At 53.6% G+C, this 19,180-nt stretch overlaps 1 protein-coding gene across 1 annotated transcript in view; it reads left to right on the plus strand.

Moving 5' to 3' along the window:
* Positions 1-19,180, plus strand: part of CELF5 (CUGBP Elav-like family member 5) — a 36,206-nt gene that overhangs the window by 1,021 nt on the left and 16,005 nt on the right. The window lies entirely within an intron of this gene.

Below are 19,180 nucleotides of genomic sequence, written 5' to 3' on the forward strand. Positions count from 1 at the left end.
ATTCATTCGGCCTCCCCAGGCCCCGTCGGGGAAGTTTGCACCTCTGGACTCCATTGCTTTGGTCATTTTCACAAAGCCAGGCCAGCGGGGCAGGTCCGGCCAGCCGCAGGGGACACGGATGCCCAGGACCCTGGGCTAATCGGTAACTACAAAGAAAGCGGGGTGGGGGTATCAGGGAGCTGAGCCAGGCTGGGGGGGTGGCGCCAGCCTCCCCAGCCTTGGGTGGTTAAAAGGCTATGGTTTGCCCTCCCCCCCTGCCCATCCTCTCTGTTTGGATCAGCGTCCCCCCTCCATTTCTCTGCCCTCCCCCTCCCTGCCTCCACCTTTGGCTCAAGTTAAAACTGGCCTAGCCTGTTAGCAATGTGTTGAGGTCTGAGGCCAAAGACGATGAGCCTGGACTGTCCATCTGGCAGAGCCCAGATCCCAGGGTGGACAGGGAGGCGTGGGCGACCTGGAAGCCCAGTGTGGGAGGCAGGAGGAGTGGGGGAGGCCTGCCCACCTCCCTCCCACCTGATTCTCTCTCTGATGGGATGCTGGGAGGAGGTGCCCAGGGGCTGTGGCCCCAGCCCTGGGCTCCAATCATGGGCCCACTGTCTGAATTACGGTAGCTCTGAAGGCTCTCCTGTAAAGGTGTTGGCGACTGAGGGTGGGGACAGTGAAGGCTTTGTGCTGGACACCCCTGACAAGACCCTGGAGACGCCTTGGGGTTGGACCAGGGCCCATGACCTATTTCAGATCGTTTGTCTCCATCCTCCTCCCTGTTGCAGGCATAGGAAGCATGAATACATGTTTGTTGAATGAATGAATGAATGAATGAATGAATGAGTGAATGAATGAATGGATGGATGGATAGATAGATGATGGACTGGGGCATGCCATAGGGAGAGTCTGGTGGGATGGAGCCAGGGCCTGTTACTGTAGCTAGACCCTCCAGCTGGTATCTTAGAGGGAGAAAGGAAACCCTTCCCATCCCCCACCTCTTTTCAAATCCAACCATCACCAAAAAAAAAAAAATCGGGCTTGGAAAATCTAATTCTTCTATGTGAACTAAGAGGGCAGGGGGTTTCCATTCGCCCATGAGTCATGCTCAGGGGTCCACGGCTGCATGGAGGGCTCTTTCCACAAGCCCTTACCCCTAGTATGCCTGAAGGGCCCATTTCTAGAAAGATTCTGATGGAGATTGGAGGGGGTGTCCACACGGCCCCCAAATGTTGAATTGAAAAGCTGTTGGTGAGCTCTGGATCGGGAAGCCAATAGGGTGCAGGAGATGGACACACTGGGTGATCCTTCCTTCTCCTTTTTTCCCATTTTTAAAATCTCCCCTGGAGCTCCCCCCACCCCCTGGCCAGGAAGAAGTGAGGGACTGTGGCTAGAGCCTCAGTTTCCCCCACTGTCCGCAGAGCAGGGCCCCTTGAATGTGTGGTTATGTTTTTCTGGCTGGAGATTCTTGGATTAGGGGCACCTCAGGGGCTTTCCCAGCAGGGTGAAAATTAGGAAGCAGGGTGTCCATGACACCTGCCTGTCACCCTCCACTTCCCAGGGGCCCTGGAAACAGGACCTGGGGCTAAGGCAGGGCGCCTGCCCTCATATCCACTCTCCGACACCCAAGGGTCAAGGATGGATCTCTCTCCTGATCCCACCTGTGCTGGGTCTGGCTGGGCCTCACCTGTGAGGGGAGGCTGGGGTGTGGGGCAAGCTGGAGGTGAGGGGTTCTTGAGGGCCAGTGGCGAGGAGGGAGGCCGGCGACTGGGGCTCAGCTGTATGACCTCTGGCCAGTGGCTGCCCCTCTCTGGGTCTCAGCCAAAGGGCGGTGGAATGATGAATGGGAAGTCCAGGAGGTGTTCAGGTGCCTCCCACCAACACTGATCTGCTTTAGTTTCCGGGGAGCCAACAGGGTTCAGGTGCCCGCTGTTGGTGCTGGCTGAGAGCTGTGGGGTCGGGGGTGTGGTCCTGGCAGGGGGAGAGGGGAGAGGAATCCCTCCCGAATGCCAGGGGATCCATGACAATGGGCACCAGGGGAGCTGGAGGGCCAGAGGGGGTGAAGTGGGTCACCATGCCGCTGGTACCCCACGCAGCAAGGGCCACCCAGCATCATCCTCATCCTAATGATCATCTCATCCTTAACTGTCATGCCTGGGGCCGGTGTAGGCCCCCCACTGAAGGGATCGCCACTGAGGTGGGCTGCGAGCACTAGCGCGTTTCACATGGAAGGGAAACTGAGGCTCGGAGGGGCCAGTGCTGGGTCTCAAGGACCAACTGGAGCTGGGGCCCCCACTGTCACCCACGTTTCTCCCTCCAGCCCAGGGAATACGAAAGTCTATCTGTGTGATGGCGGAGTGACAGGTCCCCCCAATCCAAGAGTCAGGCCCCTCAGAGATGGTGTTGGGGAGGGAAGGGGCTGTGGCACGAGGCACCCCGATGCCTCAGGGCCTGCGCAGTGGAGTCTCAAGCCAAGACCAAGGGATGGGCAGGAGGTCCAGCCACGCCTGGGGCTCTGGGAATGTGGCAGGGTCGGGGGAGAATGGGAAGGACACAGTCCTTAGAAAGAGGGCAGGCCCTTGGGCGCTGGCTTGTTTTGTTTTTAAGAGAAAGGGATGGAGACAGAGAGATGGAGAAACGGATTTAGAGACACAAGGAGAGATGAAGAGAGACTCAGAGCAGGAGCGGAGAAGGAGAGAGACACCCAGAGATTGAGAGAAACAGGGGCAGAGGGAGGACCCCCCACACACAGCCAGGGAGAGGCAGGGGGAGGCAGGGAGAGCCACGAAGAAGGGGAGCAGGGAGGCCGCTTCTCCACTCAGACCTGTGCCTCACCAGGATCTCAGGCCAGGACCTGGGGGGCTCCCACTGGCCAGCGTCCCCATGTCCCCCCCCACCAGGCCCCAGCCGGGGACAGCGCCCTCAGAGGGGGCCCACGGAGGTGCCTGGCGTGGCCGTGCTGTCCCTCTCTCCTGAGGGGAGCCGAACATCAATGCCCACCCTGCCCCGGGCAGGCGCCCGTCACAGGGCTCGGCCATCACTGCCTAGCGGCCCCCCATTTATGGTAATCGTATATGCATTTGCATGTTAATGACAATATTTGTCTTAAAGCGGGGGTTGCGAGGGGGGCCGCTGCAGGTGGGGGGGCCGGGTGGAGGCCTGTGGTTTCCATGGGAGCACCAGCTGCTCGGCTCCGCGGCAGGAGGGGAGGCTGGAGCACGCTGAGCTCTGAGGCATGAGATTTGGAGCGGCGCGCGCCAGCCCCAGGGAGACGGAGGGCTGCCTGGGGTGGGGGGCGCCGAGGGAGGAGTTGGCGAGGTGAGAGCCGCGCGTGGGGGTTGCTGGGGGCCTGAGTCTGAGCTAGGCATGCCCCCCTCTGTGCCTCAGTTTCCCCAGCAGCCCATTCCTCCCTGATTTAACAGGCTTTTAGGAGGCCCTCGGGGCCTTTCAGGCTGGGACCGGGGCATCACCTCTGCCCTCCTTCAGGCAGAGAGGGTTGACTGAGCATCTACTGTGTGCGGCGTTTGTGGGGACGTGGGAATCCACGTGAACGGGAATCAGTGCAGGATTCACGATGGAGTGAACAAGACATGGACCCATCTACCCATATAACCGACATTTACTGAGCACTTGCTGTGCACCAGGCCCCATTCTAGACCGAGGAGACGATGTTGGGTGACACCGATAAAAATGCCCCCCAAGATCTGACCTGCCTTCAAATCCCAGTCTGGCAGGAAGACACAGTTAGGCAGGAAGGCATTGCTGTTAGGGCTGTGATGGTGGAAACACGTGCTTCCAGAGAGAGCCCAGAGGAGCTCCAGCCCCGGCCCCTGTGGGTGTGGGGACCAGGAGGGCTTCCTGGAGGAGGTGGTCAGCATGAAAGAGCAGTTCCGAGCTTGGCATTGAGATGAGTCTGGTTTCTCTGCATCTTACTGGCAGACTGTGTTGCTACCTACAGAATCGGGAGACCTGCAGGGCTTTCCATCTCAGAGGGGTCGGGAAGGCGAGGACCACAATGGTAGTTAAGACTTTTGGCACAGGGCTGAGCTCATTATGTGACCAAGCTGAGGCCTATAGGGTAAGAAGGATCTGTTGATGGGGACAGGTGTTCTTGGCACAGAGAATAGCATGTGCAAAGGCCCAGAGCAGTGTTAACTCTGGAAACTTCCGGTGGGGAGGGGCAGAGGTTTTGCCCTGGAGGGAAAGAAGCAAAGGGTCCTGGGAGCCCCAGCGTCCCCTTCTGACCTGGGACTTATCTCTTCTGAGGGCTCTTCTGAGAGGCTCTGGCATTGGGGGTGGGCCCAGGAACTATGTCTGGAACGAGCTCTTGTCTCTCTCTCTCACCCCTGACACTGGCAGATGAGAACCTGGCCATTAGGAACGCTCAGGAGGACCATACTCACTCAGGTGCCCATTCATTCATTCATTCATTCATTCATTCATTCAGCCAACACTTCCTGAAAGCCTCTGGGACCTTGTCTCATCCTGGGTGAGGCAAGGATGAAAGCCCTCTGATGGCAAGACAGAGCTGGTCATAAGCACCTAGAGCCAATGGTCAGGGCTGGGTCAGAGGGAGGGATGCAGGGTTGAGGGAACTGGACAGGGAAACAGGCTACATGGAGGAGGGGCTTTAGAATAGGGGCTTTGAAAGATGAATAGGAGTTTTCCTGGTAGAAGAAGCATTTCATTTGTTTATTCACAGAAACACAGCAGAGAGTGAACTACGCAGTCGTCCCTGTCCTCATGCATGTGGGCAGAGGCAGCTGGGTTTACAGAGATCTGGACATGTGGAGGGCATACCTGGAGCAGAGGAGGAATTAGGTGAGACATGGGAGATGAGGCCAGAGAGTGAGCATGGGCCTGCAGGGCCTGTGACCCCAGACTGAGGGCACTGGGGAGCCATGGAAAAATTTAGAGCAGGGGAGGAACTCAGACTTGTGTGGAAAAGGAGCTTCATGTCTCTCTACCTGCCATAGCCAGCCTCTTTCCAGCCTCCTAGCCTCATTCAGGATATGCCTACTTCCTACGCACCTGGATGGAAAAAGAGGAAGTTTCCCCTTGGGGTGAGCCCACACTGTGGGGAAAGAGGAATGCAAAGAAGCAGACATGTGTTCTCAGAGAACCAAGTTCCCCTCCCCCACATGGATCACATGAAGAGTTGGGGCTCAGAGAAGGGTGTAACTCAGCCCCAAGTCACACAGCAATATAGCAAGGCAAACCTCCCAAACTGAGCCTTGACCCACTTTGGAAGAGGAGTGGAGGAGGCAGAGAAAGAGGTGTGATTGTGGAGATGAAGGCTTAGGGTAAAAGCCATTGAGGGAGGCTGGCTGTCCTTGGACTGAAAATGACCAGTGCCAGAGGAAGGGGCTACTAGGTTTGGAAGACACTGAGCTACCAATGGTCCTGTTGGCCTGGGGTCATGAGGATCATCACTGACACATAAGCTCTATGAGTGCAAGGACTGTGTCTTATTTGCCATTTGGAAGTGGAGCATGAGAATGGACAAGAGCATGTGGGAATGAGAGGATGGGAGGGTGGGGAGTGGTTGGTTGTGGGAGGGTGGGCTGGCTACAATATGGATAGATAGATGGTTAAGGGAGTAGATTGGTGCAGGCATGGATGGATGGATGAACGGATGGATGACAATTTGTTGGTGGATGTATGAGTGGACTGGTAGATGAAAAAGCGGATGAATGGATGCCTGAATGGATTGATGGATGGGTGTGTGGGTGGATAGATGAATGGATGGATGGATAGATAGAGGGATGGATGGAAAGATGGAAGGATGATGGGTGAGTAGATGGATGGATGGGTGGATGGATGGATGGGGGAATGGATGAGTAGATGGGTAGGTAGACAGATGGAAGGATGGATGGATGGGTAGACAGATGATGGATGGATGGATGGATGGGTGGGTGGATGGAAAATGGAAGGATGGATGGGTGAGTGGATGGCTGGATGGGTGGATGCATGAGTGGAAGATGGATACCTCCCCAGCATTTACCACCTTCCTCCTCACATGGTAGATGGGAATGACCCATCAGGTTTGCAGTCTGACAGGCTTGGTTTCTGTTCCTGGCTCTGCTTTTTTGCTTCTGTGTGATCTTAGATAAGCCACCTCATCTTTTCTGAGCCTTAGCTTCCTCATTTGTAAAAGAGAAAGAATATTGATAGCTGTCTTCCAGAGTAGTTGTAGAAATTAGAGTTCACTTATATCATGTGATTAATGTAATGACTCTGAGTGATGTCTTTCATATTGTAGGTGTCCTCGATACATGGCCAGGCAGTCAGATGTCAACAATTGTTTATCAAGTCTCCATTATGTGTCAGGCACTGAGCTGGGCTCTGGGGACACAAAGCAATCCCAGGGAGAGGAGGGACTGATAATAAATGGGGAAACAAATAAGTAAGATTTAGATTGGACTGAGTTGCTATGAAGAAGATATTGTAGGATGTATGTTGGAAGGTGACAGCTTACCTTGGGTGGCCAAAGACCAAAAGACACCTCTGAGGAGGTGACCCGAATGACAGATGAGGAAGCTGTGGGTCTGAAGCCAAGGGAAAGGCATTCCAGGGCCGGAAACAGTGCATGCAAAGGCCCTGAGGTCAGAATGAGTTTGACCTGTCGGAGAAGCAGCAAGGAGGTCCATGTGGCTGGAGTAGAGAAAGTGAGGGGAGGGAGGAAGGAGGAGATGGGGCAGGTTGTGCTGAGTTTCATGTGTCTTGGAGAGGACTCTGCGACTGTGGTTTTACCCTGAGTGAGGTGGGAACCCTTGAAGGCAGTGGGCAGGGAAAAGACAGGGTCCCTTAGGGAGCTCAGAATCTGAAGAACATGGACTCTGGGTCCTGCATTTTCTAGATAGGGAAACTAAGGCACAGAGAGTCCTGGAGCAGATGGAGCATTCTGCCACCATGGTTGCACCCAGCCCCCCTGGGACCTCCTGAGGATGGTGGATTGCCTGGCGGTGCGGTCAGGGTAAACATGTGAGGGCTAGGAGAAAGAGTCCTTGTCCCTGACACTCTGCTTGGGGGAGGGAGCAGGTGAGGCTGCCCCACCGCGGCTGGGGGGTGCCCAGAGCAACCTCACCACAGGGGGAGATGGAGGCTCAGGGAGGGGAGAAGACCTCCCCAAGGACACACAGATGGTTGGGGCTGCAAGCTCCTTTCTTCATCCACCTACCTACCCCCCTCTCAACGATTTCTTGAGTCCCTACTATGTGCCAGTTTTGAGAGCACAAGACCTAATGTGCGTCCACAGGGAGCACACGGCTCTGGGAGAGGTGGACAGAATGTCTGTGCTGGTCCTAAGGGGTGGTGATGTGTGCTGGGGGCGGGCAAAGCGGACGTCCTGGGGTTGAGGGTACCGCGAATGAGGTGCCACCCCACACGCAGCAGGATGGCTGTTCTAAAACAGACCAGGCAACGGGAGTCTGCGAGGATGTGGAGAAATCGGAGCCTGCGCATGGCTGGGGGGATGTGAGCCGGGAAGGCGCTCTGGAAGACAGTCTGGCGGTTCCTCAGAAGCTCACACACGGTTGCCACATGAGCCAGCAGTTCATACAGACCCAAAAGGATTGAAAGTCTCCAAGAGCTATTTGCACACTGATGTTCATAGCAGCTCAATTCACAATGGCCAAAAGTGGAAACAACCCAAGCATCCACTGAAGGATGAATCGATAAACACGGTGCGGTCAGTTCCCACGAGGGAACACTCTCCAGCCTTAGAAAGGAAGGGACCCCGACACCTGCCACGACGTGGAGGGACCCCAAGGACACGGTGCTCAGTGAGAGGAGCCAGACCCCGAAAGACACATCCCGCAGGACCCCACTCCCAGGAGGTCCCGAGAGGAGTCCCGTCCACAGAGACAGAGAGGAGAGGGTGGGAGCCGGGACTGGGGCAGGGGGTGGGGAGTCCGTGCTTCACAGGGACAGAGTCTCCGTGTGGGGAGATGGAAAGTTCTGGAGATGGAGGGTGGGGGTGGCTGCATGAGGATGAGAGTGTGCTTCACGCCACTGAGCTGTGCACTTAGAAATGGTTAAGATGGTAAATTTATGTTATGTGTATTCTCCCACAATTTGGGGGAAAAGCTGCATAGAGGAGAGCAGGGCTATGGGGGAGGGGCTGGAATTCCAGAGTCAGGCACCTGAAGCCTGAAGGCTGCACGTCTAAGGAATTACAAGTGGATCGGAGTTAAGGGCAATGGAGGGAATGTTGAGAGAAGAGCCCAGAAGGCAGCAGTGGTGAGGTTGGGAAGGACTGCAAAGGCAGGCAATCTTGGCTTTGACTTGAGGGCACTGGGGAGACATATTTAAGGGGTCAAATCATCAGCTCTCGGTGGGGGAGGTAGAGAAGAGGAAGGGATCTAGCAAAGTGGTTCTCACCTGAGACAGTTCTGCCCCCAGGGGACACCAGGTGATGTTCAGGACATCTGTGGTTGTCACAACTGGTGGGCTCCTGGCATCCAGTGGATGGGGGCCAGGGATGCTGCTCAGCACCCCAACAGTGCCTGGAATGGCCCCATTCCAGAGAGTGACCAGAGTCCTCTCTGCAGCCCCAAGGCCTTGCATGACCTGACCCGCCCCTCCCTGCCCTCCCCTCCTCCTTCTCTCCCCCTCACCCACTCTGCCCCAGACACACGGGCCACCTTGCTGTTTGTCCAATACACCAGGCCAGTCCTGCCCCAGGGCCTTTGCATGAGCTATCCCTGCTACCTGGGATGCTGTTCCCCCAAATCTCTGCAGGCTTCACTCTCCCACTTCCTCCAGGTCTTGGCTCAGATGTCACCTCCTTGGTGAAGCCTCCTTGTCCCCCACATACTCGCATGCTCCTTCCTCATGCCTTTCAACCTTCACCTTCTCGATGCTGCCTCCCCGCAGACATGATTTATAATCACAGCCACCCTCCAGCACTCCAAACCCTTCTTCCCTGCTTTCCTTTTTTTCCTGTGAAAATGAAGACTTCCGACATACCATAGATCATAGATTTTGTTTTTTATGTTATTTTGCTTTTCTCTCCTCCCCCCATTAGGAAACCCCATTAGGACGAAGTCTTTTGCCTTTTGTGTTCACGGCTGTGTCCCCAGGGCCTAGAATAGTGCCTGGAACACAGCAGGTGGGTGGATGGACAGGTGGATGGATGGAGGGATGGATGGATGGATGGACGGATGGATGTATGGAAGGAAGGATGGACGGACAGATGGGTGGATAAGTGGAAGAATGGGTAAACAAAGGGATTACAGATGGATGGACAAGTGGGTGGTGAATGGATGGGTGGCTAGGTGGATGGACAAGTGGGTGGTGAATGGATGGGTGGCTAGGTGGATGGACAGGTGGGTGGTGAATGAATGGGTGGATGGATGGACCAATGGGTGGATAAGTGGAAGAGTGGGTAAACGAAGGGATTACAGATGGATGGACAGGTGGGTGGTGAATGGATGGGTGGATGGATGGACCAATGGGTGGATAAGTGGAAGAATGGGTAAATGAAGGGATTACAGATGGATGGACAAGTGGGTGGTGAATGGATGGGTGGCTAGGTGGATGGACAAGTAGGTGGTGAATGGATGGGTGGCTAGGTGGATGGACAGGTGGGTGGGTGTACGGATGGAGGGACCAGTGGTGACAGTCTGTGGGAGAAGTCAAGATGGCTGTGGGCAGGAGATTGGGGGTGCGTGTCCAGACGAGGCCTGAGAAGCCCCAACGAGTAAGTCTGGGGCAGAGGAGGAGCTCAGCCGGGGAGGGAGGAGGCCACCCCAGAGATGGTGCGCTGGATGGAGGGGTCCAGGAGCATGAGCCTAGGGTGTGAAGCCCTGCCCTCCTGCACAGGAGCCAATGAGTTTGTAAGTGAGGGGAGGCGTGATGAATACGGGAGAGAGCCTGTCAACCCCACTGTTGTTAGCAGGTGGGGACAGCCTGGGGCTGAAAGGATGGAGGGGAACAGAGAGGGTGTCCAGGGGCAGATGGCTGGTGGAGGGTGGCCCCACAGCACATGGGAGTGTCTTCTGTAATCCTTAGTGGAGGCTCAGAGAGGTTAAGTGACCCAAGATCACACAGCAGAGAGGGGGCAGTGGGCCGGGCTAGATCACAGAGCCAAGGTTAAAGACCAAGAATGTGGGGCACCTGGAGTGCAGGGGGTTGGGGGCCCACGGGATTTGAAAGGAGGGTTCACACGACACGTTGTGGTCGGTCCTTGCTGGCGAGGGAAGCGGGAGATGTTAGTGATCAGCAATGAACAAGGGGTCTTTCCTGCGTCTGTTTCCAGCTGGTGCATAATAGGTGCTTGGGAAATACTGAATAACTCCGTGCCACGCAGGGTAAGACAGGAGGGATGAAAATGGATCAAATGCCGCTGCCCTCAAAGAGGTCACCTTGATATTAGCAGGTCAGCTTGAAAACACAAGCATTCAGTCAACGAGTATCCATTGAGCACCTACTGTGTGCTGGGCACTATCTAGGTACCCCCCCCAAATCAAACGTAAAAACCTCTGTCCTTGTGGAAGGGACATTTCGGTGGGCGTGGGGAACAGAAATAAATATAACGTGGGCACCCCCTGCTTTTGGAAAGTTTGTATTACCCTACTTCACTTCCATGAAAGGCCTACGTGAATACCTCTTTTTGGCAACCGAAAGAAATCCGAAGGGGATTTTTGCTTTTATGAATAAAAGCAGAAAGCAAAACGAGCATTCGGCGCTGGTTTTGCAGTGAGCAATGCTCCCCCCAGCAGTGAGCACGGCCCCACCGAGCGCCTTCCCTGGGACCACGCTTGGCATCTGAGCAGCAGCTGCCAGGGCTCTGAACTGTGTGAGCATCTGTGCTTTACCTTGGTTCATTCTGTGCATCCATTAGCAAGATGTGTCCTAAAGTATCTGAAAAGCCTAAGGGAGGTTATTTTTTGAGTCTGGGAATGTTCAAAAAGTTTTTCATATAAATTAAAGGTGGTTGCTTCCTTGCTGTATGCCATTTAGGCTGACAGGAGGTTTCACAGGAACACTCTACTTTTGGATAGTGAGGGAAACCTGTATGCATCATAGAGATGGTGATGGGGGCAGAGGAAAAATAGAGCAGGGTGAGGGGGTGATTGAGGGCTGTAACTTTAAACAGGGTGCTCAAAGGAGGCTCCACTAAGGAGGTGACATTTGAGCCAAGACCTGAAGGAAGGGAGTGAACTGTGCAGAGATCTGGAGAAGCACATTCCGGAACAGCCCGTGCAAAGGTCCTGGGGCAGGAGGGCCTGGTGTGTTGGAGGAACAGAGGAGGCATGTGTGGCTGGGGCAGAGTGGGCTGGGGGAGAGAGGGAGGAGGGGAGGACAGGGAGGGGACAGGGCAGGTTGTGGGGGCCTTAGGAACCGTGTGGGGAGGATTAGGCTTGTACCCCAGGGAGGAGGGAGCCTTGGAGAGCTGTGGGCAGACGAGGTGCTCACAGGCACCCTCTGGTGGCCCCTGGGGGGGCCGGTTGAAGGGATGAGGGAGGCAGCAGTGGCCGCGGGGAGACCAGGGCAGAGGGGACCACAGGTCCAGGAGGGCGTGGATGGGCGCTCAACCAGCATGGAGGCTGTGAGCTGTGGCCAAATTCTTGCTGCACACACAGCGTGCTGGGCCCAGTGCTGGGCCCTGGGGACAGGTCCAGTGGCCGGCACACCTGGTTCCCACCCTCAGGGCCTCCGAGTCCAGTGGGACAGTAACTCCTGATGGGCAGTTAGAGCACCGCACAGGCCCAGGGAGAGCCGCAGGGGTGCCTGACCCCCCTCCTCTGAAGGGGACACGGGCTGGGTCGCAGGGGTGGAGGAGAAAGGATGGGGACACAGATGAGGGTGGGCGTGTGTGGACCAAGGCGTGGCGAGCTCCAGGGTGGTGGGTGAGAGGCCGAGCGTGGGGTGTGGGAGGACATGACCAGTTCCCAGACCTGCCCGGCTCCCCGGAAGTGACAGAAATCCCACACTCAGGCATGAAAATAATGACCATGAATACTAAGAAGGAAAAAACAACTTTAAAAACTTTTTTTTTTTTAAGATTTTATTTGACAGAGAGAGAGACAGCACAAGTAGGCAGAGTGGCAGGCAGAGGGAGAGGGAGAAGCCGGCTTCCCACTGAGCGGGGAGCCCGATGCGGGGCTCGATCCCAGGATCCTGGGATCATGACCTGAGCCGAAGGCAGCCACTTAGCTGACTGAGCCACCCAGGCGCCCCTTAAAAACTATTTTTATTTAGGCCACTCAAGTAGTCCCCCACACTCTGGGATTTTCTGAAACTCAGAAGCCCTGTGCCCACCCCCAGGTTGGGTTCAGTTCCAGGCCTTGTTTGTGACTTGCTGTGTGACCTCAGGAAAGCTGCTAAGCCTCTCTGAGCCTGGGTTCACGCATCTGTAACACGGGATGCAAATATCCACCAGTTTAGAAGGAGGGTTCCAGCTGAGGCCGTGGCATCTCACCCAGGGCTTGGCTCTGTCCTCAGTTGGTACTTCCTTGCTGGGACATTTGGGGGATTTTAGCCAGTCCTGGGGGTGATCCTTCCCCTGATGTCTCCCAAGTCCCCAGATGGGTCTGAGGACCCAAACCAGATTCTGCATCTTTCTTCCAAACTGCTCTTCCTACTGGATCTCCATCCAGTGAGCAGTGAGTCTGTTGGGGCGTCGGTCACGAATGACCACAAACTTAGCTTAAAAGAGCAGACTTCTCCCTGGTCCTTGAGAACAGGAGTCTGAGATCAAGGGGCTGCGTTCCCTCAGGAGGCTCCAGGGGACAGATCCTCCTGCCTCTTTCAGCTTCCGGGGGCTCCAGGCTCCCCTTGGCTTGTGGCGCGTCCCTCCATCTGTGCCTCCGTCTTCACGTGGTCTCTCTTCTCTCTGTGTCTCCTCTTGTCTCTTACAAGGACATTTGTCATTGGATCTGGAGTCCACCTCGTTATCCAGGATGGATCTCATCTCAAGATCCTTAATTACATCTTAATTACAGTCCCTTTTTCCAAATAAGTTCCCATGCATAGGGTCTGGGATGTACACATATCTTTTCTGGAGGGCCACCTTACGATCCGCTACACCCTCCCAGGGATGGCCCTGGGCATCCGCCCCACCTCTACCCCCAGCCCCTTGTCCCCCAGAGACCCCCTCTGAAGGTCCCATCCGTCTTTCCTCTCTGCCCCCATGGCCCCAGCTCAGTCTTCGCCTTCCTGACCTTAGCCTTCTGTCCTGTACTCCAGTCCCTCCTCCATGCTGGCCCCAGAGGATCTTCCCAGCACACACCTCTGTGCCCTCCCCTGCCTACACATCTTCTGTGGCTCCTCACTACCTTCGACTCAGTTCATTGTCTTCACCTGCCGAGCAAAGTGTTTATGCTCCCCTCCCCCCAACAACATCGCTTGACACCTGCCATACTCCCCAGCCTGCTCCCTACACCCTCAGTGCCAGACAGAGCCATCCTTTGTCCTCTGGGCTTCCCCTAGCCCTTTGTCCCACCCTCTGCCCCAGGCTGACCACACATGGGGGTGTGTCTTTTGCACCTTTTCCCAGCCTTAGGATCGCCCATTAGTCAGGGCATTTTCCCTGGAGGCCAGGGTGAACAGAGACCGGTTGCTACGGAGGGACTATGGTCAACTTTGCCCCCCTCCTCAGAGACAGAATCTCCCAGGCTGGATAGAGGAGTGTCCTTGTGGGCTGGGGGAAGAGCCCTGGGCAATGGGGTCATGCAGATATGGGCTCCAGGTGACCTGGGTCACTGTGAACCTCAGTCTTCTCATCTGTAAGTTGGGCACAATTCTTCCCACCACTGAAGGCTCTGTGGGGTTGCCCCAGAGCCCCATGTTTGGGAGGCCTGTATCGTTAAGTCACCCCCTAATGATTCCATTTATCTGCATATCAAACAATCGGTGTCTACACTAGATGGAAGATGGCGCTTAATTGTCTTTTCATAGATGCTCTTAAGGCCACCTTTGTCTTAAAACATCAAAGGTTTTGAGTGAATTTCAGGGAAGATGGCAGAATTGGGAGCCACTCCACAGCCACACCCTGGAGATCAAAGCCTCTAAGCACAGTGGATGGCAGTGAAACCCATGATGTCAGATGCCCCTGGGTTCAAACTCCGGCTCTACCCTTTCCCGCTGTGCATCTTAGGCAAGCCTCCCTGCATAATCTGCATAAGACCCACCTTGCAGGATTCCTGCAGGGAGGAGAGGGGGCGAGGGGGGTGGAGCCAAGCCCCCAGGATAATGGCACCCTGTCCAAGTGCTCCGTGAAGGAGCTGTTGTCGTGACTACTACTATCTTTATAAGAGGGAGAATATTGAGGTCGAGGAAGTACAGACTGGAGTTAGTCCTCTGGAGTTCCAATCCCGCCTCTGGCCCCGTCACTATGTTACCTGTGTGGCTGCTGTCTCAGTTTCCCTACCTGCAAAATGCAAATAATAATAAATAAAATACCAGGGCGCCTGGGTGGCTCAGTTGGTTGAGCGTCGGACTCTTGGTTTCAGCTCAGGTCGTGATCTCAGTGTCGTGGGATCGAGCCCCACGTCGGGCTCCACGCTCAGCGAGGAGTCTGCTTGAGATTCTCTCTCCCTCCGCCCTTCCCCCACCCTGTGCTCGCTCTCTCTAAATAAATAAGTCTTTAATAATAATAATAAATACAATCATGCAATTCTCTTGGGCTAGTCTGAGGACTCAAAGGGTTGATACCAGTGATGTGCCCCTGTAAGGATGCCTGGTACACAGTGGACACTGACTATTATTATCATCATTACAACTTTGAGTCATGAAGTCCCAAAAGCTCAGATCTCAGACCAGAGAGCAGAGGATCTTAGCATGAGAAGGGACTCTCAGGATTCTCTGGCAAAGAAGTTTCCTCTCTGGGGAGTCACTGCTGCTTACCTCCAGAGATGGGGAGCTCCCTGCCTCCCAAAGGAGCTGTGATGACACAGATCTAGTTATTAGGAAACTTTCATATATACATACTCTTGTTCCCCAATGATTCCTCCATTTTGGTCCCTGCTCTGTCTTTGGGCCTAGAGAGATCTGTGGGCATTAACAGCATCCCACCCCAGATCAGTCCTGGTCCAGGCTTTGAAAATGGGTGTGGGTTTGAAGGGATGGTCAAGTGCTGAGCACTCTGGGAAGAACCCCAGGGCATGGCCAGCATGGGAAGGGGCTGCTGGACACCAGACTTGGCCCCCTTGTCATTGGTGAGGCTGATGTGTGGGGTAGGGGTGGCCAGGGCTGAAATTGAGATGAGAGGTTCACCCAATGTAGGCTTTGGTTGGGTTGTGACTTCCCTCAAAAGGTCTCTGTGGGACTAGGACGCAGCAAACAGACTTTGAACAATTAAAATGGGGTCCGTGTATTTGAACCAGCATTTGATCCTGGCATGATTTTAAAGCTCCTTTCGGGAAGGGGTGAATCAGGGGCCTGTGATCCTCGCCCTAGGCCCTGGGGAAATTTTAAGAAGATGCAAGCTCCGGGCACTGTGCCCCAGTGGTTAGCAAACTGTCCATGGAGCCTGGATGAGCACACACTTACCACCTGTGTGGTCCTGGGCAAGTCACTTCCCCACTCTGTGCCCTGGACACTCATGTGTAAAATGAAGGCAATACTAGCAGCTACTTTGTGGGGTTGTTATAAGGATTGAATGAGTCAATACTGAGTACAGGTTTATTAGTATTAGAAGCCAGTGAACTTTATTAATACCACTGAAAGTCTGTGCTGATTGGGGACTGTATTAGGTTGCTAGGGCTGCGGAAAAAATGTACCACAAACCAGGGGTCTTCAAAAACAGAAACATGTTTGCTCACTGTCCGGGGAGCCAGAAGTCTGAGATTAAGGTGCGGGTTGAGTTGGTTCCTTCGAAATGGAGGGAGAATCTGGTTCAGGTCTCTCCCAGCTTCTGGTGGTTTGTTGGAAGTCCTTACTGTCCCTGGGCTTGTTGATACATCCCCCAGATTTCTGCCTTCATAATCACATGGCCTTCTCCCTGAGTGTGTGTCTCTGTGCCCAAATTTCCTCCTTTTGTAAGGACACTAGTCCTACAGCATTGGGGCTAACCCTCCTCCAGGATGACCTCACCTTAACTCATTACATCTGCAATGGCTCATTTTCCAAATAAGGTCCCATTCTGAGGTCCTGAGGGGTTAGGACAGCAACATATGAATTTTGGGGAGGGGGGATCCAATTAAACCCTAACAGGAACTGAACTAACTGAACATCAAGGCTGTATGTACCCAGAAAGGGGTAAACATCACACATTTCTCCCCATTAGAAAAGAGAAACTAAGGGGTCAAGAGAACAGGCAAGCATTTCAGCACCGGGGACAGTGGCATGCAATTTGGTCTTTCTGTCCCTCTGGCTGAAAGCCTTCCGGACCCAGAGGCTGATGGCCTAGAAGGTCACTCGGGGGTCCTATCCTAGCCTCCCAGGACTAGCACACTCCATTTTCTGCAAATGAGGCCTCACCGGCAAGAATGGGCCCAAGGAGGAAGGGTTTTGCCTCTATTTCAGATCTTCTTGCAGTCCAGTTTCTTGCTGGTTGTGCCTAATTTCTCTCAGGCCCTAGGCTAGTTGTCTTAGTGCCTCTCCTTTCCCTGAAGGCCTTGGGGGATTAAATTCAGAAAATAGAAACACCAAAAAAGGAGTAGAAAGACCAGCCATGGATTGGGGGAAGATGTGTGCATCAGATATAACCATAAAAGAATACAAAGTATTCTTTATTTACACAGCACATAAAGAACTCCTACAAAGCAACAAGGTGCCCGGCTTTATTAATAACTATAGCAATGTATGTTACAATCTCAATGAAATGCAGTGATACGCCTACCACAATGACTAACATTTAAAAGGCTGGCAAAACCAAGCGTTGGTGAAAATGAAGCATTAATATTGTCAGAACCGTTGGTTGGAGAATTCTTTGGTACAACCCATTTTGGAAAACTGTTTGAAGGAATCTGTTTAAGCTAAACATAAACCTACCTTATAACCTGCAATCCCATTCCTAGATATGCCTTTGTGCATCAAAGCACCTATATAAGAATGTTCCATGGCAGCGTTTTTCATGATAGTCTCTAACAGTGGACAACCCAGATGCCCACTCACAAGAGAATGGATAGCCAACTTGCAGTATATTCACAGGAGAAAATATTACACAGCTATGAAAAGGAATTAATTCCTGATACTCACAGCCATCTGTTGTTGAGTAACAGAATCTAGACACAAAGTATACATATGCTATGATTCCGTTTATATAAGTTCAAAAGCAGGAAGTACTCAGCTACATTGATTAGTGACACACACGGGGCGGGAAGCCATAATGAAAAGCAATGACGTGGTTATCACAAAAGCCAGGATAGCAGTCACCTCCGGGGGATGGAGGGGCTTGTCATGGGATGGGAAGCACTGGGATTTCCGGTGACTGCCATGTTCTATTCCTTGACCCAGGAAATGGTTACATGATTTTATGATTATTTGCTACATTATATACTTTCATGTTCTGCACCTTTCTTAGGGGGGTATGTTTTTTAATATATCCCAATGACAATTTTTTATTTTGGTAAAATACACATAACATTAAATTCACCATCTTAACCATTTTTTAAAGATTTGTTTATTTTTAGAGAGAGAGAGCACGGTGGGGGGGAGGGGCAGAGGAAGAGGGAGAATCTCAAACAGACCCCCCAGCTGAGCACTGAGCCCTATCCGGGACTCCATCTCACTACCCTGAGATCATGATCAGAGCCAAGACAAGTCGGATGTTTAACTGACTGAGCCACCCAGGCGCCCCCCCATCTTAACTATTTTTAAGCGCACACCTCAATGGCGTTAAGCACAATCACACTGTTGTACAACCACCCCCACCCTCCATCTCCAGAACTTTCCATCTCCCCATACGGATCTGTCCCCATGAAGCATGGACTCCCCCACCCCCTCCCCAGTCCTGGTTCCCACCCTCTCCTCTCTGTCTGTGTGGACGGGACTCCTCTGGGGACCTCCTGGGAGTGGGGTCCTGAGGGATGTGTCCTTTTATGTCTGGCTTATTTTTAAAAATTTTTTATTGTTATGTTAATCCCCATACATTGCATCATTAGTTTTAGGTGAATTGTTCCATGATTCATTGTTTGTGCATAACACCCAGTGCCCCATGCAGAATGTGCCCTCTTTAATACCCATCACCAGACTAACCCATCCTCCCACCCCCCTTATGTCTGGTTTATGACACTGAACATAACATCCTCAAGGTTCATCCACGTTGTAACATGGGTCATAATTCCCCACTTTTTAAGGCAGAATAATATTCCAGTGTATGAATGGACCACATTTTGTTTATCCATGCATCTGTTGGTGGACACTTGGGTTGTTCTACCTTTTGGCCGTTCTGAATAATGCCGCTGTGAATATGTGTAATATCTGTTTGAAATATCTGTTCGAGTCCCTGTTTTCAATTCTTTTGGGTATAGACCCAGAAGTGGAATTGCTGGATCATATGGTAATTCTATGTTTAACTTTTTTGAGGAGCCGCCAAACTGTTTCCCACAGGGGCTGCACCATTTTACATTCTCACAACAAATGTTTTTTAAATGCTAGAAACCATCCTCAGCTCTGCCTGGTGCTTTTCTCCCCAGGGTTCCAAGGGAGCCTGTCAGGCCTGAGGCAGACCCCTCCCCATCAACCGGCCCCGCCTGTGGGAGTGGGGGCTTGGTGAGCTCATCCCAGAAGGAAGGATACGGCTTTAATTAGCTCCTGCCTGGAGCAAAAATGGGCACCAGGGCTTCTGCGCAGGGGATCCTGCGGGGGAGGGGGAGGCAGAGGGAGGGAGATGGGGGTGGTGGACACAGGGTCCAACAGCATCAGAGCGGCCAACGATGGTCTCATTTCACACGCAGTGAAAATGAGGTCCACAGAGATTAGAGGCAAAGCCCAGGGCTGAGGCCCGGTCCCCTGGGTCCGTCGAAGGGGACCTGACACCTGCCTGCCTCCCACACCCGGCCTCAGGCAAACATCTTTCAAATACCTTTGATCTCATCAGGCTTTCTCTGGGGGCTTCTCTCTCCTTGCTTCTGTCTCTCTCAATGTCTCTTGTCTCTGCAGTTCTCACGCTTTGCACCCCGCCCCACCCCCACCCCCACCCCAAGACGACGTCCAGTCAATCACACCCTGGCTCTGGACCACTTCAGGGCTGGCCCGCCCCTTCCTCTCCTGATTGGCTCTGCCCTTGGCCACTGCGCCACGCCCCCGC

The sequence above is a fragment of the Leptonychotes weddellii genome, chromosome 1, assembly GCF_054177405.1.
Source record: "Leptonychotes weddellii isolate Sample4059 chromosome 1, ASM5417740v2, whole genome shotgun sequence".
Lineage (NCBI taxonomy): Eukaryota > Metazoa > Chordata > Mammalia > Carnivora > Phocidae > Leptonychotes > Leptonychotes weddellii.